At 42.3% G+C, this 27,334-nt stretch overlaps 1 protein-coding gene across 3 annotated transcripts in view; it reads left to right on the top strand.

Annotated features, from left to right (window-relative positions):
* MPPED2 (metallophosphoesterase domain containing 2) overlaps positions 1–27,334 on the top strand; it is a 169,882-nt gene that overhangs the window by 10,757 nt on the left and 131,791 nt on the right. For 2 of the 3 annotated variants that reach the window (XM_039538698.1, XM_039538695.1), the window contains exon 2: positions 13,843–13,912. The exons of the other annotated variant lie outside the window; for it this stretch is intronic. The gene's annotated coding sequence lies outside the window, so the exon portion shown is untranslated. The remainder of the gene's footprint in view (positions 1–13,842; positions 13,913–27,334) is intronic. 3 annotated transcript variants of the gene reach the window in all.

Genomic DNA, 27,334 nt, shown 5'->3' with positions numbered 1-27,334 from the left:
CCAATAGAAACAACTCATTTTGCCCCAAATATTGATGAACCACTTGGATAAAAAGGGGTAACAATATGTACTACAACTATTTTTACCACTTGTGTTGATATCAACCATCCAACACAACACAGAGCTGTTTTGTATAGTTGTATTATTCATAAATCACTGTATTTCTATATGGTGTTTTACTGGCATAAAATAAGATAAGGTACCCACCCCAGGCAATTTACAATCTGTGTAGTGTCCACAGAGTTTGAGATTTGTGCTGATCTTCCAAAGTGAAGATACATTTCCCCTATAAGGAAATGACTAATTCTTAGTTACACTATGCTATAAGCCACATATCAAGTGGACTGGGATCAACATTCACAAAAGTATATTTGAGATTAAATAGTTAATAGAAGCAAACTGTCTTTGAGACTGTTAATCTGGTGCTGCTTGTGATCCTTAGCACAACAGTCCTGTCAGAAACATTGTAAGTGAGAGCAGGACCAAGGGAAAATAATTTAAAAGGAGTTGCTTATAAAATACCAGTTGGTGTATGTGTCTGGGGAGAGAGGGTTGTTTTTAAGGTGACCCCATCTGTTTAAGTGCACTGCATATTTATTTTAAAACCCTCATAAAAAAGATAAAATCCTGAATGCAAAAAGGCCTAAAAATGCATCTAAATTGAGAAACTGCAGTCAATTGATTATTCAGCTGGCAAAATGGAAATTTCAAGTTGCATAGACTGCTAATTGTGGCCTGCCTATGGAATGACAGGTCTATAATTTTTAGTTTTGTGCACATTCAAAGCCAGTCACCTTGACACTTAGCAATCCATTATCTGCTGGCCACCAACCATATGATGATATTCAAAGAATGACAGGTCTCTTCCATTATAGAATGATAAAATGTGCCATGCTTTATTTGGATAAAGCTGTCTTCACAGACAGAACAAACCAGGTGCTTATCTGATCCCTACATGTGACAGTGACTCTGGGGCACCTTGTACTACACAGGGTTAAGATTTTCTTTTGTTCTTCTGGGAAAAGAGTGAAATTGGCATCCTCTGCATTGCTTTCTAAACAGACGGGTCACTTGTGATTTGCTTCTCTGGATTCTTTCAGTATTGAGCATTTTCACACATGACAGATTGAGGGAAGCTCTGGGTTCCAGTTCATGGAACTAAATGATTCACAACGCTATGAGAAATGCTTTTTTTTTTCTTTTTTTCTTTTTTTAACAATTATATTGTGTGTTTTGTGTGAATAGAGAACAAGGTCATGAAAAGTGTCCCAGGTGACACATTATTAGACAATAAAAATCAACAAACCAGGACAAATCAACAACAAACCAGGTCAGGACCCTGCATTTAACTTAAATTTAAACAAACAGAGCACCAGATTCAGCTTGGGTTTCCAAGTACGGCCCGCGCCACTTCCAGCAGCTCCCATTGGCCTAGAGCAGTGAACTGTGGCCAGTGGGAGCCACGATCGGCCAGATCTGCGGACGCAGCAGGTAAACAAACTGGGCCCGGCCTGCCAGGGGCTTTCCCTAAACAAGCAGCGTCCCAAGTTTGGGAAACACTGACATACAGTAATGGCAGTTCTTGGTTCGGGCTTGTAGCAGTGATGGAATAACTGCAAGTTCAAATCAAGTTTCTGGAGTACATCCACAGCTGGGATGGGTCATTCAGTCCTTTGTTCAGAGCTTCAGTTTGTAGCAAAGTTCCTCCAGAGGCAAGAAGCAGGATTGAAGATAAGATGGAGGAGATGCAGCAGCCTTTTATAGTCTTTTGCTTTCTCTGTTCCAAAGACAAGCTATCCAGCACGTGGCATGGAAAAAACTTAGAGTTCTGTCCATAGGCATGTCCCTGCATTCCTTGCTGAGTCACAAGATGTATCTGCCTTCTTTCAATGGGTCAGTGGTATAGCTGATGGTCCTTAATGGGCCATCAAGCAGGTTAGGCAGTGCTGATGCCAAATTGTCGGGGGTGTCACCCAGAAGCACAGCACAAGTTTGAAATACAGACAGTATAGAGCCAATATTTATAACTTTAAATACAAAAATGATACATGCATACAGATAGCATAATCATAACCAGCAAACCATAGCTTTGTCTTAGGCACCTTATTTGATCCTCTTCATACGAGATTTGGTGCCACTACAGGACCTTGATTGCAACAATGATCTATAATGTTGATATGTCGTTCCTGTCGATAATGTCACACAGGGCCCAGCTGGTTTCTAGTCCCTCTGCTGAGCAGCACATCACATGACCAATTTACATCATGTATGTCCTGGGGCTTCCCCATTGTGCTCCTCCCTTAGAGACATACAGAGTATGGCTACACTTGCAGCTGTACAGCGCTGCTGCGGGAGCGCTCCCACGGCAGCGCTTTGAAGTGCGAGTGTGGTCGCGGCGCCAGCGCTGGGAGAGAGCTCTCCCAGCGCTGCAGGTACTCCACCTCCCCGTGGGGATTAGCTTACCGTGCTGGGGCACTGTTTACACTGGCGCTTTACAGCGCTGTAACTTGCTGTGCTTGGGGGGGTGTTTTTTCACACCCCTGAGTGAGAAAGTTGCAGCGCTGTAAAGCGCCAGTGTAGCCAAGTCGTAAGAGTGATCTAAAGGATTAAACTGAAGGCTGGGAGTCTGGAACGCCTCAATTCTAGTTCCAGATCTGCCACTGATTCACTGTGTAACTGGGCAAGTCAAATGAAGCTTCTGTCAGTTTTCCAATCTGTAAAATGAGGATAATAAATAATACCTACTTAACGCACTGAATTTTGCAACCTTTATTTCCAGGGAGGCACATCTGTCTGTTGCCACTGTTGTAGGAGTCTCAGATTTTAATCCCCTGATTGCCTGTTCTGATATACGTTTCTTTAGTATTTTACTCCCTCCCCTGGGAAGTGTAAACACTTTGTACATTTATCCCTCACTCTTAGTGGAATTCATAATATTTTTCTCTCTCTCTAGTAATATCTTTTTCTGTTAATTATTTACCCCAGCCATCTTTCACTGACCTCCTTCCCTTTTTGCACTTAAACTGACTTATCATGTATTGTAACCTATATGTTAATCTTTCTCCAGCTTTGCCTTTTTTTAAATCAGTGTAATGCTGGTGAGCGGGAGTGAGCCGATCAGAGGTATCACTTCTAGTCTGACAGTAAGGGTTGGTCTACACTGCAGTCACAGGATGTGATTGCAGCATGTGTATACATACCTGTGTGAGTTTTAATATAGCTAGCTCAGGTACCAGAGTAGTGAAACCGCAGCAGCACACTTCAGTGCAAATATCAGGGGATAGCCGTGTTAGTCTGTATCCACAAAAACAACAAGGAGTCCGGTGGCACCTTAAAGACTAACAGATTTATTTGGGGATAAGCTTTCGTGGGTAAAAAAATCTCACTTTTTCAGATGCACCCACAAAAGCTTATGCCCAAATAAATCTATTAGTCTTTAAGGTGCCACCGGACTCCTTGTTGTTTCAGTGCAAGTTGTACAAATTTGTCTGGAATTACTCCTGCAGCTAGCCTGTGTGGAAGCCCATGCTGCCTTGGTTTCATTGCTCCAGTAGCTGACCTAGCTAGATTAAAGCTAGCACAGGTGTGTCTGTGCAAGCTGCAGTCATTCCCTGTAATTACAATGTGGACATTCCCTAAGACATACTGATCTCTTGCTTTGGTGTTTTCTGAGCTCCCTGGTTTCTCTGAGATTTTTGCCCTTACATTTTTGTATTATGATGACATCCTCTTCCCAAAAAGAGAACTAATAAAACTCACCACCCCAGCAAGAGGATAGAACTTTGGACAGTACTTTAATAATGGAGTTGCTTTTGGGGTTATCCAGTCACGCAAGAGGCTAGAATTTGATGTTTGTCCATGGCCAGCTTATCAATAGGGATCCAATGGATGGATACTTTCAAAAACTCACTTGGGTGGGGTAGAGGTAAACTTCCAGTAATGAGCTTAAAGATTGATTCTGTCAACCTACGTTTCATGGAGCTCTGGAAAATAAAACTAAAAGTCATGGAAGAAAGGCTGCAATTGTTGGAAGCTTTTGAGGAAGATTAGCTAGGACATGAAGGAAAGTATATAGCAGCTGTAATTAATGGAAATACTCCACTTTAAATATCATTGCCATTAGAATGTGTTAAAAAGCAAAAAGCTGCATTATTTAGAGTGTCCAGCAGGTATGGAGGAGGAGGAAGGCCACAAAGCAATTAATTGCAAATTTTCTTAAAATTATTTTAGTTTATCAGACTCCTGATCAACTAATGTACAGTTCCAGAGCCAGGGCATGGGCTGTAAGGGCTAGTAGGTGTAACCAGAGTCAGGCCTATTTGGTAAGGCCAGAGCAAAGGGTCAGAGCCAGAATCAGAAGCCGGGAACCAGGACCAAGCCGGGATCGGAAGCGAGGAACCAGAGCCAAGGGTCAGAGCCAGAAACTCAAATAAGGCAATGGAACAGGGTCTGTCACAGTAGCTGGCAGGGGATCCACGTAGTTACACAGACAACTTCCTGATGCCCCTCCTGTCTTAAGGAGTGCACCTGGACTAATCAGGGATCCCAGGAGCACTGCTAGTCAGGCCCTCTGTGGATGACCACACAGATTGCTACTTTGCCAGAGTTGTCAGGTAGTGGTGTGGATGCAGCAGTATTTCAGGGTCCAGCAGCCACAGGTTCTAGCCCTATGGAGCCTTACACGGTCCCTTTGCCTTATCCACAGGTCCTTATCCTTATCCTTATCCTTTTGGCTTGAAGCCCTGAACATACTTATAGAAATGAAACATGGACCGAAAAAGTCTTCAGAATTACATTATGATAAAAAATAATAATAATGTGGAGTTGATAGGATGATATGAAAGATTTGGAGCAACTGGGAAATGTGCCCACTATCATTAGTCTTTATAGACTTATTTTATTAAAAACTGGCTTTGATGCCTGTGAACAGTAAAAGGGATTTTTTGTTTCCTCAGAACATAAGAATATACACTTTGCTGATCTAGTAAACTGGGATGAAAGAAGAAAATTTCTTTAAATCTGACTTTCGAGGAGTAGGTAATAGTACAACATTAACTTGATTATTTATCCTGCGAAGCTGAGAGCCCTGTGTAAGGGGTCGGGGGGAGGAGCTATGCAACCTAATTATGAATAAGGTATGATTTAGCTATTTAGCAATTTAGCTATTTTACGTGGATAGTGAGTTAGAGCAAGAATTGGAAGAGAACTCTTTAAAAACTGAAAAAAATCTTGAATGAGACAATGCAAATCTTGAATATAGGTCCAACATGAGAAGAAAACATTTATGCCAAGCAATAAAGTGATTCTTCATAGGACACTAAAAGCCTTAATGTTCTCAGGATTTTCAAGCATAGAAATATTTATTTTACTGACCCTAGTATGGGCATCTTGGCTAGTCCAATGTTTAACTAGGATGTTTTGCTATAAATTCTATGATCTCTCTCTGGCTGTGAAAGAAACTAAGAGTAACTTACAGGCTATGAACTTGCATGTAGCACTGGAATTCCTCCTGTTTTTAAAGTGTTCCATTTCTGCTAAGTAAAATCTATTTATTCATACCTGAATATTGGTAATATACCAGAATTTTCAGAAGACTTCTTGATCCATCGCTAACCTTGAGTATTCAGCAGCAGACCTCCCAGGGATCAACCACACATCATATATCCATGTGACCAAAGCACATAAGTTTATGCATTTTGATTTCTGACAGCAGGGTCTGCTTCTCTCCAGTGATATTTCTAATATAAGTATTTGTCTTGTTTTCTATCCAAGAGGTACACAAGAATCTTCCTTAGCAGCACATCTTAAAGGCTTCAGTTTTCTTTTTGTCAGCAGCATTAATTCTTCTTCGAGTGCTTGCTTGTGTCCATTCCATGCTAGCTATGTATGCGTCATGTGCATAGTTACTGGAGATTTTTCCCTGAGTGATATCCGTAGGGCCAGCTCTAACACCCTCTGGAGCAACACAGGTATGTGCCAGCGCCACTGGCCCCGCATGCTCTCAGTTCCTTCTTACCACCCATAACAATTGCTGGAACAATCCTCCTTGCTGTGGCAAGATTTTTTCCCCAATGTTTGGATTTTCTCTGTCAGATTCTGTATAGTTATCATAGTTAGTGTATATAGTTCTTAGTTAGAGTTAGTATATATAGTAGCGTTAATAGTTGTTCCTGTCGTTGAGAGACCTTTTGCCCCTGGGGCTGGGCATGCCCTGGGCTTCAAGCTGTGTGCCTCTTGCAGCGAGCTGATGCCAATTTAATGATCTGCACACTAGCTGTCTAAAGTGTCTGGGGGAGTCTTATGTCAAAGAGAAGCGCTAGATCTGCAGGGACTTCAAACCTGATAACAGAAAGGACAGGGACATTTGGCTGAAATCCATGGTTATGGAGGCAGCCCTCAGACTAGCCTTGGAGGCAAGCCACTCCAAATTGGATCAGAGTACTTCAGTATCCATGCGGAGTGCTCTTCTGGCACCATGTTCGTCCCAGAATTCTCCAGTGCTGAAGAGAGACAAGCGGGGAGGGACTGGTGCAATGAGACCTGCATCAGGCCACTCATCCTCCCCTGAGCCACTGATGACTTCACAGACTCCGCCTAGAGTGCTGAGTCTGGTATGGGACCCACCACTGACACTCAGGAACAGCCAGGGGGCCATATGGTTGTTGACTCCCTCGACACCAGAGGCCTTTCAGACGGTGAAGGATCTGCTGTCCTTCCCGATCCCACCATCCCCTCAAGGAACCCCACCAGGTAGGGCGACATGGGTCAGAAGGGAACAAGGTCTGGCAAGATTCTTAAGAACATAAGAACATAAGAAAGGCCGTACCGGGTCAGACCAAAGGTCCATCTAGCTCAGTATCTGTCTACCGACAGTGGCCAATGCCAGGTGCCCCAGAGGGAGTGAATCTAACAGGCAATGATCAAGTGATCTCTCTCCTGCCATCCATCTCCATCCTCTGACGAACAGAGGCTAGGGACACCATTCTTACCCATTCTGGCTAATAGCCATTTATGGACTTAGCCACCATGAATTTATCCAGTCCCCTTTTAAACATTGTTATAGTCCTAGCCTTCACAACCTCCTCAGGTAAGGAGTTCCACAAGTTGACTGTGCGCTGCGTGAAGAAGAACTTCCAGTACCATCCATCCTGGTACTGACCACTGTGGCACTGTCTGGAGGCAAGTCCTCCATGGAGATTGGTCTCCAATTTCTCAACACCGCCTGGTGGCAGAAGCAGGTACTGCACCACCATGGTCTCCTAGGGAAGAATCTTCTTCAGAGGGCAAAGAGGAATCCTTCACTCCCTCAAAGACCTACCCATCCTCCAGGCCTCCAGATTTTGGTACTGGTCCTTCCATGGCACTTGGCTTCTGGGCCACTGGCCAATGCAGTGGCAGTACTGGAATCCCTGAGGGTTCCCCCCAGTACCAGCGCCCATCTTGTGGCTGTCTTAGAGGAGTGCAAGACAGTGGCCAGGACCTCCCTTCAGGCAGCTCTGCATGCAGATGACTTGGCAGCCTGGACTATGGCATCGGCAGTCACCATGAGGTGTTTTCATGGCTTCAATCGTCTGGCCTTCCTCTCAAGGTTCAGCAGTCTGTCCAGGGCCTCTCTTTTGAAGGCTCCTCCCTGTTTTCCAATCAGATGTACTCGAAGCTCCACAGCCTCAAAGACTCAAGACCTACACTTATTCCTTAGGCCTTTACATGTTGCTAGCGTCCAGGAAGCATTTCAGGCCCCAGCAGCCTCCCAGGTTCATGGCACCTGCCAGGCAGGAGCCCAACAGAAGAAGGAGTAAAGGTTAGAAACAATGACAACTCCACCCTTCTACCTCAGCCTCCCAGTTGGGCTCTCATAGATATTTCATTGGGGACAAGCGGGCCTTTTGAAGATACGCCCAAGGGCGTTATACCAGTCTCAACTCTGGATCCGACCCCATTCTTGTTTTTGGACTGCCTGTCACCATTCAGCCTAGTGTGGTCATAGATAACATTGGACCACTGGGTACTGGCTACAGTAACAGTCAGTTAACCCTTCAATTTTCATCCCTCCCTCCCTCCCAACCCCCTCCCCCGTTCTTTAGGGACCCTTCTCACAAGCAGCTTCTCGTCCAGGAGGTGCAAGTCCTCCTACATGTGGGGGCCATGGAGGCAGTTCCTCAAGACTTGAGAGGGGGAAGGGGTTTTACTCCTGACATTTCCTAATCCTGAAGGCCAAGGTGGTCTACGGCCTATCCTGGACCTGTGTCACCTCAAGAAATAGCTCAAGAAACTGAGGTTCTGCATGGTCTCTCTGGCTTCTATCATTCTGCCCTCTCCTTCCCCCCTTCCCCCCGTGATTATGCCAGTTTCGGGAGAGCAGTGTTGCAGTGAGCACATCCATGAACTCCAAGCCCACCTCTTGTGAGTCACCTAGCATGGAATGGACATGACCCAGCACTCAAAGAAGAAAAAATGGTTACTAACCTTTTGTAACTGTTATTCTTTGAGATGTGTTGCTCATATCCATTCCATGACCCATCCTCCTACCCCTCTGTCGGAGTTACCAGCAAGAAGGAACTGATAGGGTGTGGGGTCGGCAGCGCACTGGCGCATATGCACATGGCTCCAGAGGGTATTAGAGCTGGTCCTACAGATACCGCTGAGGGAAAAACCTCCAGCAACTGTGCACTCGGTGAGCATGCACCTGTCATGGAATGGACATGAGCAACATACCTCAAAGAACAACAGTTACAAAAGTTACAACATATCTCAAAGAAAAACAGTTCTTTTCCCCATGATTCAGATGCATAAGTTGCTATGAAAAAAATTAAGCTTTTCATCAGTCAAACTTTCATATGTTTCCAGATGTTGTGTTTCTTTCTAAACTTCCATAAGCGAGGACATGGCTGAGTGAGCCATTGCTAGTCTTCTTCCAGTTTCTTTGGAACAGCCTCTGTATGATCCCAGATAACAGCATTCATCTTCTGCCTCTACAGCTTGACCCTTAATTGTGATGTGTGTTTGTATCCTGTTTTTGTTAATTGTGTCAATGTGCATGCATTTCATTTTCACCAAATTCAGAAATAGTCCATATTCCTCACTAACTGTTTTTACAGACTCCAACATTTGTTGTATTGCATCAGTGGTTACAGCAAAGAGTGTTGTGTTATCAGCCAATCTGAGGTTGGGTAAGAGGTGTCCACCAATGGAAATTCCAGCTCCTTCCACTTTGTCAAAACCTTCGAAGCCTTGTCCCATTATTGAATAATTGTTAAATAAGGTAGTTATTTATAGTCACTGTTGTAATGATTGTTTTCTTCTTTCTGATATTTACATAAGAATTTGTAAACCTGTTAATGCTTCCTAAATGAAGAAATTATATATATATATATATATAAAAACTGGATGATGGTTTTGCTCCTGAATCCATATCCATATTTTATATATGGATATAAAATATGGATATGGATTCAGGAGCAAAACCATTGTCTAGTTTTAAAAAGTTTGGCTTCAGGTTTATGTGAGTGGAGTGAATTTTAACTACCATGACCACCAGCAAGGATGGTGAGATGTGTTCAAAAGTGGTGATCAGTGAAAAAAGTAAATCTGTGTTTGAGAACCTTTTTATAGTTAAGTAATTCTCTTCTCTCACTTGCTCAACAATCACTCTACATCTCTTCTTCCACCATTCTGCTTAGTAGCTGTTTGAGAATATACTAATAAATTATCCCATCCCATGATACCCACTGTCAAGGAGTAGGTGGCAAATGGTCGACTGGATGGTGAACATCCCCAGGGTGGAAGTTGCCAAAATGGATCACTCCATTGTACATCTCAACTGAATTCCCAATATGCACGTACAGTTTTTTCATTTACCGTAGTTTTGATTGAAACAACCGATTTAAGATGCCTGAAAGAAAAAACATATTAAAATGTTTAAAGTCATCAAATATTGCATAATAATAATACATGATGCTGATTAAAGTAATGGAATATAGAATAGTATGGTTCCAGCGCTGGTACTGCTTATATATGAATGTCTTATAACTAGAGCTGTCAAGCGATTAATCACCCTATTAAACAATAATAGACTACCATTTATTTAAATATTTTTGGATGTTTTCTACATTTTCAGATATATTGATTTCACCTATAACACAGAATACAAAGTGTACATGCTCACTTTATACTTATTTTTTATTACAAGTATTTGCACTATAAAAAACAAAAGAAATAGTATTTTTCAATCCATCTAATACAAGTACTGTAGTGCAATCTATTTATCATGAAAGTTGAACTTACAAATGTAGGCTTATGTACAAAAAAACTGCATTAAAAATAAAACAATGTAAAATATAGGAGCCTGCAAATCCACTCAGTCCTACTTCTTGTTCAGCCAATCACTCAGACAAACAAGTTTGTTTACATTTTGAGGAGATATTGCTGCCCGCTTGTTTACAATGTCACCTAAAAGTGAGAACAGGTGTTCTCATGGCACTATTGTAGCCAGCATCGCAAGATGTTTACATGCCAGATGCACTAAAGATTTATATGTCCCTTCACACTTCAACCACCATTCCAGGGGACATCCATCCATCCATGCTGATGACGGGTTCTGCTCGATAACAGTCCAAAGCAGAGTTGACCGATGCACGTTTATTTTCATTATCTGAGTCAGATGCCACCAGCAGAAGGTTGATTTTCTTTTTTTGTCGTTCGAGTTCTGTAGTTTCCACATTGGAATGTTGCTCTTTTAAGACTTCTGAAAGCATGCTCCACAGCTCATCCCTCTCAGATTTTGGAAAGCACTTCAGATTCTTAAACCTTGGGTCCAGTGCTGTAGCTATCTTTAGAAATCTCACATTGACACCTTCTGTGCATTTTGTCAAATCTGCAGTGAAAGTGTTCTTAAAATGAACATGTGCTGGTTCATCATTTGAGACTACTATAACATGAAATATATGGCAGAATGCTTATAAAATAGAGCAGGGGACATACATTTGTCCCCCAAGGAGTTCAATCACAAATGTAATTAATGCATTATTTTTTTAACGAGAATCATCAGTATGCCAGGATGTTCTCTGGAATGGTGGCCGAAGCATGAAGGAGCATATGAATGCTTAGCATATCTGGCACGTAAATACCTTGTAATGCTGGCTACAAAAGTGCCATGCAAATACCTTTTCTCACTTTCAGGTGACATTGTAAACAAGAAGTGGGTATCTTTAACTCCTGTAAATGTAAACAAACTTGTTTGTCTTAGCAATTGGCTGAACAAGAAGTAGGGCTGAGTGGATTTGTAGGCTCTGAAGTTTTACATTGTTTTGTTTTTGAGTGCAGTTATGTAACAAAAAAGTCTACATTTGTAAGTTTCACTTTCACAACAAAGAGATTGCACTACAGTACTTGTATGAGGTGAATTGAAAAATACTATTTCTTCTGTTTATCATTTTTACAGTGCAAATATTTGTAATAAAAATAATATACCGGTACACTTTGATTTCAATTACAACGCAGAATATGATATATATGAAAATGTAGAAAAAATCCAAAATATTAAATAAATTTCAACTGGTATTCTATTGTGTAATAGTGTGATTAAAACTGCGAGTAATCACAATTAATTTTTTTTAAAATCACGATTTTTTTTAGTTAATCGTGTGAGTTAATGGCAACGAATCGACAGCCCTACTTCTAACCAAATACTGGGTCCATCCCAATCCCATTCCTTGTTTCTTGTCTGCTAAGCCTACTGGAGAGAAGCTTGCAATGGATGTGGCATGAAGTCCAACAACCTACTTCTAGCCCCAGGTCTCTCCCTTGCCTGCAGAGAGAACTCCCAAAGCAATTAGAGTTCTATCAGTGTTTCTACTGTCTCTCAAGGATGGTGAATTTAATTCTCTTTTTTTGTGGAGAAGATGGTGTAGTTTTGCAGAAAACTAGTTACTTAGTTTAATTCATGTCTTCTACAAAACAAAACTCACTGAACTCCTGTAAAAACTCAACATACCTCATATACTGGGCTTTATTCAGTATTTGTTGTTCTGTTTCTACTGAGAATGCCCTACTTACACAGCAGACAAGGATCTGAATAAAGGCACAGAAAATGACTCTGTCTTACTGAGAATTCTAAGAAGCACATCCCCTTGAGCACAATGCAAATCTTGAAACTTACAAGTGGAAGGACTGTACTTTAATACAAAGTCTATAATGGCATCTAACATATTATTGAACTGTTTTTCAGTTTCCTTTTTCATGCTGCTGGTAGCACAAAGCTGAGGCTGTGCTATAGGAAAACAGACTTACACTAGTGGTGCTTGAGTTTCAGATCTAAAGCACTCCTTTGTCTGGACTGCCTCCCTTAACTTTGTTCAGAGAGCTCTTAGACCATCCAAATGAATATGAGGGCACGTGCCTGATTTGGATGGAAACACAGTGATCTGAGAGGTTTGAAATAAAAGGAGTTGACAGATTTGGGGGTTTCCTGTTGGAATCTAACCTTTAAAAGACTCTCTAGAGACTAACACTTTGTCTTTCATTGAACTGAGTCCTCTCATTTTTACTGAAGGACGTGTTATTCTTTAGTTTAAAATGTTAAACTGAGATTCCATCTGCCAGTTTCAGAAGTAGGTCAGTATTTGATAACTGTATGTATTAGAATTAGTTTTTGCTAGAATCCTCTCTTGCTCTCCTTTACGAATGTGCTTACCATCCCTCCCAATTTTCCTAACCATGCACATTCTATTTCAGAGAAGAATTTTGAGTCACCTCTGTTTTGTTTTTTTTAAACTGTCCCCCATGATGGAGTTGGAGCTTTGTTGTGTGTGTTTGGTTTTTGTTTTGTTTCCATCTGCTCAAACAGCTTCAACCAGTTACAGATATGGGGCCAAACTAGCATAAACAGTGACCATCCCCACTGATTTCAGTGGAAGTGCACTCACTTATTTCAGGGCTGAATCTCCTTTTTTTTTTTTTTTTTGCTCTTTTTTTTTTTTTTTTTCTCTTTTCTTTCTTTTTATTTTATTTTATTTCTCCTCTCTTTTTCTTCCATAGGTGAGAGGCCAGACAGACCACTGTGATCAGTGACAGACATCTCAACAGACAGTTCTTGTGACTACTGGGTGTGTTAAAGAGGACAGTGTGGTTCTTCTCTTCTCTTGCACTTTGCTTTCAGACTATGGCATGTGCAAGTCTGAAAGCAAAACTGGAATCAATATGATTCCTAGACAAACTAAAAGATACCTCGGTAAAATTCTAAATGATCTTGATCTTCTGTGTCTTGCTTCATTGTCCTGAAAAGTGCAATCTATGATCCTGTGGAAATCTCTGCATATGCTTAGAGTATATTCAGAGAACATTAAAATATATTTGGTTTAATTCTCAAGTCTAACACCCAGCTCATTTTCAATGTGGTCCATCATTCTGGTATGACATTACTGAAAACCTTCTGATTAAAGCCAGCTCTCTTATGCATACTTTACCTCTGTGACCTATGAGTAGCTTGAAACCATTTGAACTCCCTCTAAATTGGATTCCCCTGGTTGTGAGTGTTACTGCCTGTCAGTTCTATGTCAGTTGGATGGAAATCTTGCTGCAGAGGATGAAAGTTCATGGCTCAGTATTAATCTACTGGGCAAACTACATCTATTGCTTTCAGTTTTCTTGAAATATAGTTTCTGATGACCTCTGACAGGTAAAATGCAATATAGAATGTTCTAATATTCATTTTAGTGGGGATATTTGCCAAATAAATACTATGAGAGACAATATTAAGAACACCGAGAAATGGCTATTAAAAATGAAGGCCTTATTAATATAACATGTTTGGGACTATTTCTATGTTGTCGTCTTTTTCTCCAGAAAGAAAACAATGAGCTTTTCTTATAAGGAGGCCCTCTCCTGAGAAGCCAGTCCTGGGGCATCCAAATTGGTAAGTGAAAGTGACTCTCAAAAATACCTGGAGCAGCACTACTTCCAAATGTGGCAGGATAAGTCACGAGGGTGCTTGTGCAGTGTGTCCTCAACACACACATGTGAACATTTAATTTAGCATCAACAAATGTTTAAAAAGAGAATTTGTACAGAATATTGCAGCCCACATGACACAATAATTAACCCAGAAAGGGCCTGATTGCCCTTGTACAACAATTTGGTAAAGGAGCCCTAAACTGGGAGGAAATTACATTTATGCCCCCTTTAAGTTAGTGGAAAGGGACCTTAGTGTAAATGAAAATCCATCCAGGTCCAGCCCAAAGAATAGAATAGGTGTGGGTTTGTAAACCTAAGGCTCAATCCTACATCCGTTTAAGTCTGTGTTAAAATTCCTGCTGATTTCAGTGAGAGCAAGGTCTGGCCCTTGATTACTATCTTATTCATTGAAATATGGGAAGCAGATCCTGCATTCCTTGGACACTCAAAATTACATTTGAAGTCAATGGCGTTTGGAATGAGGGAAAAAATCCAGGATTGATCTCTAACTGCTTATCTTGGCAAAACCAGTGTCACTTAATACAAATGATGCTCCTAAAGTACAAAGCATGGATCAAATTCATCCTTGGCATAACAGGGTTTCAGTCCTATTGAAGTTAACTGGAAGAAGTGACTCTTCTGCCAGGGCTGAGTAGAGCCCTGTGTGCATAGAGAACTTGAGATATCAACACCATGTGAACATAGAAAGCTTAAAGCAAAAGGCCTATTAATCTAAACAGCATTATGTTTAGCTTCTTATACTCTTCACCTCTTTTATAAAACATGACAATTCTGACAAACCAGATAAAATACCACATCTGGCAAACTGTTGCTGTGCTGCCATTTAGATGCTCTCAGAGACTGCCAACAATAAAGGAATAAACAATTTTTTAAAAAATGATGTGATGTAATGTTGATACAACTATGTGATCATTCCTTGTACAGGACAGGAGCATATTTTCCCCACGAGTTCTATGTTTGAATCCAGACTGTACTTACGCATTCATTTGCGACATTTTTTCCTGTGAGCCACATGCAAAAGTAAAGTTGTGAACTCATATTATTAACAAGTGCAGAAGAATTACAGTCCAAAACAGGGCGGGGTTCCTCTCTATCAATAGTTCTAATGCTGCAGTTGAATCTAAGTCAGTGGAACCCCTCATGGGTGCAGAGGTCCTTCTGTGTAGATCTGATTGATGGGCTCGGGCCTAGTGTGTTAAGTCCTTGTCTCTGAGACCAGAAGGCAAATAAAATTAATGTAAACATTTTTATTTTTAAAATTTCATTATTTTTTAAGCCAAGCTCATGATTTTGGGAGGCCCGTTTCATGATTTTTTAGTGCGTGGGTTTGGCAATACTGAGCTGATGCAACATTAGTGTTATGAACTGTCAAGCCTAGTGCAAAAGAAAGTGATACAAAAGTGCAGAGGATAGATGTGTGTTTTAGAATGTCTTACAGTATGTCTAACATGTATTTGGCCTACTAGGGAGCTTCCCAAATTCTAAATCAAAATTAGCAGAGTATATTGAATTGATAGTGGTGATCTTGTCCTTCATTTCTCTTTTTTTCTGATTGTTGACCTGGGATAGAGAAACCCCAAATATGAAGAGATCACCTGCCTTCAGTACTAAATGCTGCATTTTCTGATAGTACTGAAAAGTTTCAGCTTACAATTTACTTTGTATGTTAATAAACTGGGAATAAGAACAAATATTTAATTCAAACAGGATGGAAAATAGAGTAGTAGGTTTAAATGTATTTGTTGCTTATACAGCACCAGGCTAAGAATAATGTGTGCTTAAGAAAAAGTTCCCAACATATAGTGCAGTACAGACATTTCTACATGAGAAAGTCACAAATAAAAGGTCTGATCATGGAAAACCCAGAGTATCTGCAACTTCCAATGTTATCAGTGACAACTGGCATTTCTTAGGACCTAAGCTCCATGAGGAATGCACAGATATTGCTTGCAGACTTAAGTGGACTCCTTAAGGGGACTCCTCTCTCCCTACAGTGTAAAATATGGCCGTGGTCAAACAGACAAAGGTACACATATACTCCAAGATTTTTCCTAATTTGACGTTGTTACTTTTTTCTAAAGAGACCAGGTGGGTGAGGTAATATCTTTTATTGGGCCAGCTTCTGTTGGTGAGAGAGACAAGCTTTCGAAGATCAGCAGTTAGTTCATAGTGGTGAAGAGAATGATTTTCAGGCCACTGATATATCCGGCATCTATTTTCCACTCTGACCTCTAGAGATAAGCTCCAGTTGGAGCCTGGATACCAATCTCCACCTCAAACCCTGGGACAATTTGGGTTTGGATTTGGCTCCAAACATTGCAGATTTGGCCTATGTGTAAAGTGAGCCCAAACTAGAATGCAAAATGCAAACACCTCTACACATGCGGAAAGTTATGATCTGAATCTGGATCCTATCATTGCTGTTCAGCCTGACTCTATTTTTTTTTCTTTGCTTCCTTTCCTTACCTTTTTCATTCTCTTTTTCTTACTCTCTTTATTTTATTCTCACTCTCCTCTCTTTTTTCCATAGGTGAGAGGCGTTCCAGACCACTGTGATCAGTGACAGACATCTCAATGGACAGTTCCTTGTGACTACTGGGGTGTTACAAAGAGACAGTGTGGTTCTGCTTCTCTCAACCACTTGCTTTCAGACTATGGCATGTGCAAGTCTGAAAGCAAAACTGGAATCAATATGATTCCTAGACAAACTAAAAGATACCTCGGTAAAATTCTAAATGATCTTGATTTTTATAGACTGCTTCTGCTTTGGATGGCAGTTTTTACAATGAAAGCATTGTTTTGAATTCTCAGTAATAACACTATTACATATGACCTATGGGGTCAATTTGTCTGAAAAACAAAATTATACAGAAAAGTTCCTGAAATTCAGAGTTCAGTCTGAACGGTGAATTGGCAGAGAAAAAAAATATTTTTAACACCTTGGTTTTGAGATTTCCTCCCATGTAAAGATGACATCAAAAGCTCAGGAACTCATGCCTGGATTGCTTTTAGAAGCCTGTATGTATTGCCTGGAAATCCTCTCGAGATTCCACTCATTCTTTTTTCTAATAAGCCTCCTATCTTTCCACCCTTTTATAGGAAGAAATCTTCAAGCTGTTTATTAACACAAGTTGTACTTAGGCCCTTTGATAATTATTTTATATAAAACTGTGAGATGAAATTTCTCAAATTGAACTTTAAAACACAGTACAAAACTTGCTTGTGGCATTTGTTGTTTAACCACTTACAAATCTTCTTTAATTCATACTATCTACACCTCGCATTGGTGTTGTGGGGAGTAATTAATGTTTATACAGTGCTTTGAAATTGTAATGAAAAGAAAAAAGTGCTAAGTATTGTAAATGATTAATTTGATATTAATATTTTTCTTTCATACCTACATAAAATCTTGATGCAGTTTTAATCTAACTCTTGATATTAATTTTTAACCTACTCTAGCATTTTCTCCCCCCGCCCCATTACTTCCTGACTATTGTTCAGCTCTGAGAGTATGCTGCTAAATGGCAGCAGGAATAACATACGTAGCTTGCAGTCTATCATCTGCATTCCCTTTGCATTAGGTGTAACGCTGGCATGAAAATCAGAGCTCCAGCTCCAATTTTTCCAGCTGTCTCTGTCTCCCTGTGATCTTTTGATATAAATTTTCTGGCATGTCTTTGAATGTACAGGTTTCCACCCCTTGATTGTACCTAGGCATGTCGCCAGCTCAAAACATGGATAAATCTGAACAGAATCATTGCCTATTGTGAACATCAGTAATTGTAGTGAGGTTAGTGGCATAGTTGAGCACTAAAAAAACAAAACAGAAAAACAAACAAAAAATCAGAATGTCTGTTTTTTCAAGTTTATATATAGTTTAGGTCTGTTTTGATTTCATTCAGATGTAGGAATATCAGGATCTCCTCAGTGTAGTCTTCAAGTTGTCTTTATGAAGTCCCTTAACTCCTTCATGAATTGCTGACTTTTAGGCAATTAGTGCCATATTACTTCTGAGGTTACATTCTTTCTTTTTTAGTAAATTATTACTTTAAATCCTGTAATATATGTTCTATTTTGGTCTCTTTCTGTTCCTGTGAGGGCTTGAGCTATAGCCAGGATTTACACTGGTCACTGCAGTGTTCTGAGCAGGCACATGGCTAGCGTAGACAGGCTACAGCGCCAGGACCAAACATGACATTCCTTGTGAAAAACCTGTGCCAAGCTGTAGGTCAGAACAGTTTAGAAGAGACATGATGTCACTGTCTACCTAATGTTAAATTGGACAGTATTTTTGTTGTATTTTAGGTGTTTGTTTAAAAAATAACAATAAAAAAATGATCACTTACATTTCCCTAATTTTTTAGTTTACTATGTGGTTGTACAGCTCTTGCCCTGCATTTCTCATGTACTGGTAGTATTTCTGTTTCATTATTTTTCAAGCACTGTTTGATGACACTGATTTAGCAGTTTCTCACAGTTCACTGCTTCAGTTTTCATCAAATTATACTTCTAGTTACACTAGACACTTTCATCATCAATTTCCATATGCCTCAAAGACATGTAGGGATGAGTTTGCCAACACTGAACTTAAATGCTAGACAATAACTAGAGTAGAATAGTTTCCTCATAGAATGCCTGAGACAAAGCGCTTAGAACTCCACAATTCTTCCTTGTAGCAGGCGGTTCCTCCTTCTATGTGCCCAAAATCTAGACACAGATAACTGCTAGAGAATATTCATTTTAGTGTCAAATCAAAGTATAAAAATGAACACTAGCCAGAGATTAATCTTACTATGGTGTAGGAACCTTTCCGAATTCTGCATAGGAACCTACCTTCCATGAAGGTTCACTTCATGTGAATTAAACCTTAGTTCTCACTCCACAGGATAGAAGCATCATGAGCAGCCTACACCATATTTTCTATATAACAATTGAAATGTTTATTGCATTTCAATAAGTATGATGTTTCATATTTATAATGATTATGATTTCTGCCTTCAGGATCTAAGCTATTTGAAGCTTCAGATCATTGGTGCTACTGGCAAAATTCAGGAACACTAAGAGCCAAGAATTGTCGGACTGTAGAAAATGACCATGGAAAAACTTCTCTTTCTTTTTCTCTTCATTAGAGCTTGTTCATTTTGTTTATGGCTAAAATTAAGACCAGTAACTGTATGGAGATCAATTGGGAGATATTTCCACATTCTGATACTTACTCCCTTAGGCCTGGTCTACACTAGGAGTTTATGTCGAATTTAGCAGCGTTAATTCGATTTAACCGTGCAACCGTCCACACCAGGAAGCTAATTAGTTCGACCTAGAGGGCTGTTTAGTTCGAATTCGGTACTCCACCCCGACGAGGGGAGTAGCGCTAAATTCGACATGGCTATGTTGAGTTAGCCTATGTGTGGACGGAAATCGACCTTAGTAGCTCCGGGAGCTATCCCACAGTGCACCACTGTGTTGACTCTCTGGACAGCAGTCCGAGCTCAGATGTTCTGATCAGCCATACAGGAAAAGCCCCGGGAAAATTTGAATTCCTTTTCCTGTCTGGCCATTTTGAATCTCAATTTCTGGTTGGACATCGGGGCGAGCTCAGCAGCACTGGCAGCGATGCAGAGCTCTCCAGCAGAGGAGTCCATGCAATCTCAGAGTAGAAAGAGGGCCCCAGCATGGACTGACCGGGAAGTCTTGGATCTGATCGGTGTGTGGGGCGATGAGTCTGTGCTTTCGGAGCTGCGCTCCAAAAAACGGAATGCAAAGACCTACGAGAAGGTCTCCAAAGCCATGGCACTCAGAGGATACAGCCGGGATGCAACGCAGTGCCGCGTGAAAATCAAGGACCTGAGACAAGGCTACCAAAAAATCAAAGCGGCAAACGGACGCTCCGGAGCCCAGCCCCAGACATGCCGCTTCTACGAGGCACTGCATGCCATTCTCGGTGGGTCTGCCACCACTGCCCCACCAGTGACCGTGGACTCTGAGGATGGGATAGTGTCGACGGGCAGTTTCTCGGCGATGTTCGCGGATGGGGAAGATGAGGAAGGGTTTCTGGAGGACGAGGCAGGCGACAGCGCTTACAATACTGCTTTCCCCGACAGCCAGGATCTCTTCATCAGCCTCACAGAGATCCCCTACCAACCCTCCCCGGCCGTTAACCCGGACTCTGAATCAGGGGAAGGATCAGTCGGTAAGTGCTATAAACATGTAAACATTTATTTTTTAAAAAACAGGAATAAAAACTATATGAAAAGAAGGTCAATACATATAGGGATAGAACAGAAATCCTCTTGGGACAGTTCCACGAAGCTCTCGTAGAGGTACTCGAAAAGCCTCCGCAGGAGGTTCCTGGGGAGAGGTGCCTTATTGGGTGCTCCGTGGAAGCACACTCTTCCGCCCCAGGCCATCCTCAGGTACAGAGGGAGCATTGCCTCGACCAGCATGGCAGCATAGGGCCCTGGTCTGTGCAGGGATTCACGCAGCATGCGCTCTCTGTCTCTCCTAGTGACCCGCCTCAGGGTGATCTCGCTCGGCGACTGCTGCATCTAATTAGGGGAATTACTGTAATGTTACTATTGTGAATGCTTGACTTTTCCTTTGCATAACAATGACCGTCATTTAACAGCCACGTGTTGGAGGCTGCAGAGGGAAAGCATACAGGGATCTTTCCCGGGGACAGCCGCGAGGGGCTGGAACAGGGTCAGACTTTATGCTTTCCAGATTGCCTGCAGCAGGAGGGCACTGCTATCCATTAACTGTTAAGCAGCCTAAAGTTTACGGCTTACCAGGCCTGGCTGCTACATGGATTCTGCTGTCCTGCCCCGCTTGTCTGATCTCCAGTGCAAGACCCCAGGCAATGAAAGCGAATGCCGAAAATTCGAACTTGTCCTGAGAGCACATGAGATAGGTGCCCTGTATGGTCTTGTTCACAGAAACAGACTAGACTGTGTTCAGTGTTCGCAAACATGTATCTTTGCAAGGAAATCACTTCCTTTTTCCCATCACACAACTGCGGCTCTTTCCCGAACTGCCCTGGCATCCCCCTCACAGAGGCTGGTGCAGATTAGGCGGCGAAAGAAAAAGACTCGGGACGAGATGTTCGCTGAACTGATGGCCTGCTCCAGAGCCGAGGCGGCCCAGCAGAGCCAGTGGAGGGAGACCCTCTCTCAGCAGCAGCGCTCACACAGCGAACGGGAGGACAGGTGGCGGCAGGAAGACCAGCAGGCGACTCAAACGCTGCTTGGACTAATGAGGGAGCAAATGGACACACTCCGGCGCCTTGTGGATGTTCTGCAGGACCGCAGGCAGGAGCAGAGAGCCCCCCTGAACTGTATCTGCAACCGCCCTCCCCCGCCACAAAGTCCTGTCCCCCCCTCACCCAAAATCACAAGAAGGAGGGGCGCTAGGGGCCGTGAAAACTGTCACTCCACCCCAGCAGAGCGCTCATGTACCAAACAGCTCTCATTCCCTAAAGTATGAGAATTGCTTCCCTTCCTGGCTCACCCAATCCAAAAATCCCAGTTTCATCCCCCAACTGTGTAGTTGAGTATTAAAAATAGTTTGCTGTTCATTACTGTTTCTGTCATGTTTCTTTGCAGAATATTTTTGTGAAGGGGAGATAGGGGTTTGTTAATTGCATAGGACGGCCACCATTACCAGGGTACAGACAGGATCAACAGCAGGTCACACACAGAGTGCAGTCACTAGGCACCCGGGTCACTCTGGGAGGTGTCTGCTGCCCCAGGTCAGTCTGGGAGGTGTATGCTGCCCCAGGGTCCGAGCACCTGGCATCCACAAATGGCAAGGCAGGCTACCCTTACCATGCCTTTCCACCCTAGCCATGAACCTCTCCGATGCCCTGAGCCCCAGCCAGAGCCATCATCCCCCTACACCTACTCACCCTTCCCACACACCCCTCACCCCTTCCTGCAAACCCACCCCTTCCTGCACACCCTCCTGTAACCGTCCTCCCACCAGAGACTGCTGTAGGAGCAGGAGCCTGTCAGTCCTCGAGTGTAGAAGCCGTCTGTACATCACTGCACACCATACCCACCACAGTCTGCGTCCCTGTTTGAACCCTTTAACACGAATTCGTTAGTAAAGAAAACTTTGTTAATTAAAAATGTTCCAATAACTTTATTTTTAAACGTCTGTTGGAAGGGGGGAAACCTGGTGAACGGGGTATGTAATCGCTGAAAAAAATCAATAGTAACTGAAACAGGGGCAGGTTCAGCTTCTCTGTAAAGAGACTGGACAGTCATAGGTTACCCTGCTCTCTGAGGAACCTAGCTTTCAAAGCCTCCCGGATGCACAGCGCTTCCCGCTGGGCTCTTCTAATCGCACGGGTGTCTGGCTGAGCGTAATCAGCAGCCAGGCGATTTGCCTCAACCTCCCATCCTGCCATAAAGGTCTCCCCCTTGCTCTCACAGAGATTGTGGAGCACACAGCAAGCTGCAATAAAAATGGGGATATTGGTTTCGCTGAGATCCGAGCGAGTGAGTAAGCTCCTCCATCTCCCCTTGAGACATCCGAAAGCACACTCCACCACCATTCTGCACTTGCTCAGCCGGTAGTTGAAGAGCTCCTTGTCACTGTCCAGGGCGCCTGTATAGGGCTTCATGAGCCAGGGCATTAGCGGGTAGGCTGGGTCCCCGAGGATCACTGTAGGCATCTCCACATCCCCAACACTTATTTTGTGGTCCGGGAAGAAACTACCTTCCTGCAGGCGTCTAAACAGACAAGAGTTCCTGAAAACACACGCGTCATGAACCTTGCCCGGCCACCCGACGTAGATGTTGGTAAAACGTCCCCTATGGTCCACCAGTGCTTGCAGCACCATTGAAAAGTATATACTGTATATATAGTATATATATACAGTATATACTGTACTTGAAAAGTATATATACTTTAAAAGTATATACAGTATATTAACCTTTCGGTTAATATACTGGCTGGCCTGGTGGGCCGGTCCCAGGATAGGGATGTGAGTGCCATCTATAGCCCCACTGCAGTTTGGGAATCCCATCGCGGCGAAGCCATCTATGACAACCTGGACGTTTCCCAGGGTCACTACCTTTGAGAGCAGTAGGTCAACGATTGCGTGGGCTACTTGCATCACAGCAACCCCCACGGTAGATTTGCCCACGCCAAAGTGGTTCACTACTGACTGGTAGCTGTCTGGCCTTGCAAGTTTCCAGAGGGCTATGGCCACTCGCTTCTGCACAGTCAGGGCTGCTTGCATCCGGGTGTCCTGGCGCTTCAGGGCAGGGGCCAGCAAGTCACACAGTTCAAGGAAAGTGCCCTTATGCATCCTGAAGTTTTGCAGCCACTGTGATTCATCCCAGACCTGCAGCACTATGCGGTCCCACCAGTCCGTGCTTGTTTCCCGGGCCCAGAATCGCCGTCCCATAGCATGAACGTGACCCATTCCCACCATGATCTCCGCGGCGCGGGATCCCGTGCTTTGTGAGAGGTCTGTGCCACTCTGACACTTCCATGTCCTCACCGCGCTGCCGGAGCCTCCTCGCCCGATTTCTCAGCAGCTGACTGTGGAAGAGGTGGACGATAAGGTGCGAGGAGTTGACAACGGCCATAAGTGCAGCGATGATCGCAGCGGGCTCCATGCTCGCAGTGCTGTGGCGTCCGCGCTGTCACTGACCAGAAAAGTGCGCAAACAGATTTCCCGCCGGCGCTTTCAGGGAGGGAGGGTGGGAGTGACGGTTGAATGACGACAGTTACCCAAAACCACCCTCGACACATTTTTCCCCCATCAGGCATTGGGGGCTCTACCCAGCATTCCAATGGGAAGCGGGGACTGCGGGAACTGTGGGATAGCTGCCCAGAATGCACCACTTCCAATGTCGACGCTTGCCCCGTTAGTGTGGACTCACAAAGTCGAATTAGTGTCCTTAGTGTGGATACACAAATTCGACTTCATAAGGTCGAATCCACAAATTCGACCTAAGTTAAATCGAACTACTCTTGTAGTGTAGACATACCCTTAGAAAACTTTTCATGATATTCACTCTACAATTTCATTTTCTGTAAAGGGAGCCCTGCACGTGAGCAGAATTTGTCCCATAAACTAGAACTGAATGTAAAAATGCGGGAGACTGTCAGTCATGCATCCATCAAAAACATAAAGGCAATTATGCAAAGCATAAAATGAAGCAACGATGCCCACATATCTGAATGTAACAGAGGTTAATCCTGACTATCTGTTGACAATGATTGTCATCAATAGGTTCTTTTTCTAGTGTAGACTGGACTTAAATCTGAAAGGGAATATCCCTTAAAATAATCTTCGGGACTTTAACAAAACAAGAGCGCTGTGAGTGAATCTCTATGGCAGATTTTGCAATTGTTCCATATGTGGAACTCCCACTGATGTCAAGGGAAGTTTCACATATGAAATGAGTGCAATATGTGCAGTGGAGCGCCACACCGAGAGGAGAATTTTACTCTAACGGTAGGAATGTTGGTTCAGTAAGTCTTTCTTTTACTTAGTGCACATAGCGTAATATGAACTGTCTTCGTCTATGCTTGACTTCTCTTACTAAAATCAGAAAGACATAGCCAGAGTAGGAGCATGAGACAGAAGCTCTCTGAGTTGGTTGTGGCTTTCCAAGACTCTGATCATTTTTGAGTGGAAATATAATGTGATTAGAGGGTGTTAGTCAGTACAGTATGCCTCTCTACACTGGCTCAGAACCCCTGTTCAATGCTGCTTCTGGGTTGAATAATCTACATGATGAAGAGGGAGGGGACTGTTGCATAGGTCAAAGGTCAAGCACTATTGCTGTTCATGATAATGATCTTTGTTGTATGAGTGTGCACTTGATTTCTGTCAAAACCTAGAGTACTGGAACTTTTCTCTACAGTAGGTATGTATGGTAGTTGTGAGAGTGGCTGGGCTGCAGCCACAAAAAGGTGAAATTACTGTTATGATATATTGGCTCTGTTGCCTGTATTGCAGCAAAGTCAACCCTTTTGAGCATCCTTAATCCTCCCACTTTACATCGGCAAATAAGTGGTCATTTGAGAGAACTGATTTAGTGAACAGTGTATGCATCTGTCATCTACTTAACTGATACAGAACAAGCAGGAAGTTTGGACACCCAACATTACTTTTAAGCAGGATTTTTCTGCCTTTTGTGTTCAAGACCTGAAAGTGAACTGCCACAGATTGTTGACCAGAAGGCAACCTCCAAACATCTTTCCTCCAGTCATGGTCCGTCTTTCCAACATTTCACTAGGTTTCACTGTCTGTGGACCCTAAGTGCTCCTGATGTAATGTCTGTGCAATAACTACCATGTGTGAATCAACATTAACATTTTTACAGTACATGTGTATATATAAAACTGAAGTAACTATATACCCAGTTTACCAAGGAGTTATAAATCACTCTGATTTCCTTTGTATTTTTAAAAATAGTACTCGGTAGAATATTCAGAAGAACAAAAATTCGCTGCAATTCTTATCTGGGTGCATTTATGGGTAGATACACTTCTGAAAATTCCAAATGTAAGTGATAAATCCACATATTTTTACATTGCTTTATTATTTTTACAGAGAACAAGTGGGGATATTCCAATTAACTAATTTAATTTAATAGGAGCAAGGCAGCAGATGACCGTTATCCTGTGACAAAGTTCTGGTCCACTGAATGTAAAAAGAATGCCCAGAGGAAACTGGTGATATTTCCTTTAGTAGCATTACTCCATGCTCTATCAGCATTACAATGATATATCCCTCCCTGATTGAGGATGCTGACAGCACAGATGAGAGTCACATCCCTCTGAGAATTGTCCCCTTCTCAGAGTCTCAGTGCTTAAAAGGGCAGAGAGGAAGATGGACTTTGGGTCCTTTCCCAAGATGCAGTGTTTGCTGGAATGTTCAACAGCTTAGTTTCTGGAGCTTGTTTTTGTGAGAGGGGGAAAATCAAATAAAGCTATAAACCAGAAGAAACGATAGAGGAATGAGATTACAGAACCCTAAACCTTGGACACGAGGTAGCATTAATTTTTTCAGGGTTCAGTTAGTTGCTGTTTCTTTTTGTTCTATTTATTTTCTTAGTTGAATTCACTAAGAGTATAATAAGAGCTTTCTAGCTAGTTTGGATAGCTTGTAGTCTGAACCCTCTGACTTCTGACCTTATTCTGTATGTACTAATTGTATTCATGTAGTCAAGCAAACTGCCTATCCAATATGCACATTTTCAGGCTATAAAATGTGGAAAAAACAAAACCCAGTAGAGATCTTCCTAGATCTAACACTAGATCTTCTCTCTCGGGTGTGATGACTGATCCAATGTGTTAGTGATTGCTTTAATTGTCTTCTCTTCCCCAATTACTTACAAATATATCCTTTTTTTTTTTACCACATGTGTGGGCCTGCATCCACTGTAATCCATGGCCAAATCCCACTGACCTCTGTGTGAATGTGATCAGACCATTGGTCTTTGTTGTAGAGTTCTACTTGTAGAGTTCTTACTTGAATATGTTGCTACTAATTAATGATCACTTGGGGACAACCAGATTCCCAGGTCATACTTTTCTTCAAACAAGAATCCTTAACTCTCTAACCTTAAGATGTCAGAACGTTGTAAACACTAAAGCAATACAGAATGTACAGAGTTGTTGCATCCAAACCAGAAGAAACTTTCAGTCACACTGGGTAGCACTTTACTGCAGAAATAGTCCCATTGAAATAAATGGCACTGTTCATGGAGTAAGGCACTGAGTAAGGATAGCATAATCTGACCCGTAGATTGTATGCTCTGTTGGGTAGGAATTGTGTAGTTGTGTATGTCTATCCAGTACTGCAAACACATACCAGTACTATGATTTTAGTCAGAGTCTAACAGCTCATTTCTTTATTTCCCTATGGAAGATGTGCAAAACTTTTCTTTGTTTAGGGAAACGATCCTTAAAGAAAGACTTTAAAAATGCTTTTCTTGTACAGTTTTACAGATGATTTAGAGACTTTCCAAAGTGATTGATGGAGTTAGGTGCACAAGTCCGTTGACTTTCACTGGGGGTTGTATCCCTAACTTCCTTGTGCACTTCTGAAAATCCTACCCTCCTTTCTTCTGTTTGCCAGAGATAAAATACAGTGGTATTAAGCAGTGGGACTGCGATGGGATCACAAAGGGAGCGTCTATTGTACCTATTTATTTTACAAAATAATGAAATCCGTAATGAAACTTTTAATAGGCATCAGCCTAGTCTGTGTATTTCTTGTACTTCATTTTAAATGAATGTAAGCGTCAAAAAAGTGTCTAGGGTCTAAAAACATGGTTACGTAGATCTTTTTTCCCATTAAAACTAGGAAGCATTTATGTAAGCATTTATGTTTGTTAGA

Source organism: Mauremys reevesii, linkage group 4 (assembly GCF_016161935.1).
Source record: "Mauremys reevesii isolate NIE-2019 linkage group 4, ASM1616193v1, whole genome shotgun sequence".
In the NCBI taxonomy this organism is placed as follows: domain Eukaryota; kingdom Metazoa; phylum Chordata; order Testudines; family Geoemydidae; genus Mauremys; species Mauremys reevesii.
The sequence above is the reverse complement of the archived record's forward strand: the minus strand, read 5'-3'. Positions and strand labels throughout refer to the sequence as shown.